Source organism: Prunus persica, chromosome G5, assembly GCF_000346465.2.
Source record: "Prunus persica cultivar Lovell chromosome G5, Prunus_persica_NCBIv2, whole genome shotgun sequence".
Classification (NCBI taxonomy): domain Eukaryota; kingdom Viridiplantae; phylum Streptophyta; class Magnoliopsida; order Rosales; family Rosaceae; genus Prunus; species Prunus persica.
This window is the reverse complement of record NC_034013.1, coordinates 7,750,216-7,750,501: the sequence shown is the minus strand read 5'-3', so window position 1 is coordinate 7,750,501 and position 286 is coordinate 7,750,216. Positions and strand designations below refer to the sequence as shown.

Sequence of the window (286 nt, the reverse complement as noted above, 5' to 3'; positions counted from 1 at the left end):
CATACTCAAGATAACTCATAAAAATTATCTCGTAGGAGTAAGCATTCTTCTAAGTCATCCTTCAAGTTTCGAATGGGAGAACTTGGTCTGTTGGTATGAGCAAAGGAAGGCCCAGATTCAGGTGTGGTTGGATGTGTTTGTTGCGTGACAATCATTTTGAAGTTGGTGATCTGTGTCTTTTTGTGTTGATTTCCAGCAAAAGTACACCTTTATTTGATCTTGTCATGGACAACGGATATGTGTTGTAGTTAGAAGATTTCTACAGTAAAGTCAAAAATGCTATCGA

General features: G+C 37.8%; 1 protein-coding gene across 1 annotated transcript in view; it reads right to left on the bottom strand.

The window, feature by feature from the left end:
- The window catches only part of LOC18777801 (zinc finger MYM-type protein 1), a 13,464-nt gene that overhangs the window by 3,304 nt on the left and 9,874 nt on the right, over window positions 1-286 (bottom strand). The window lies entirely within an intron of this gene.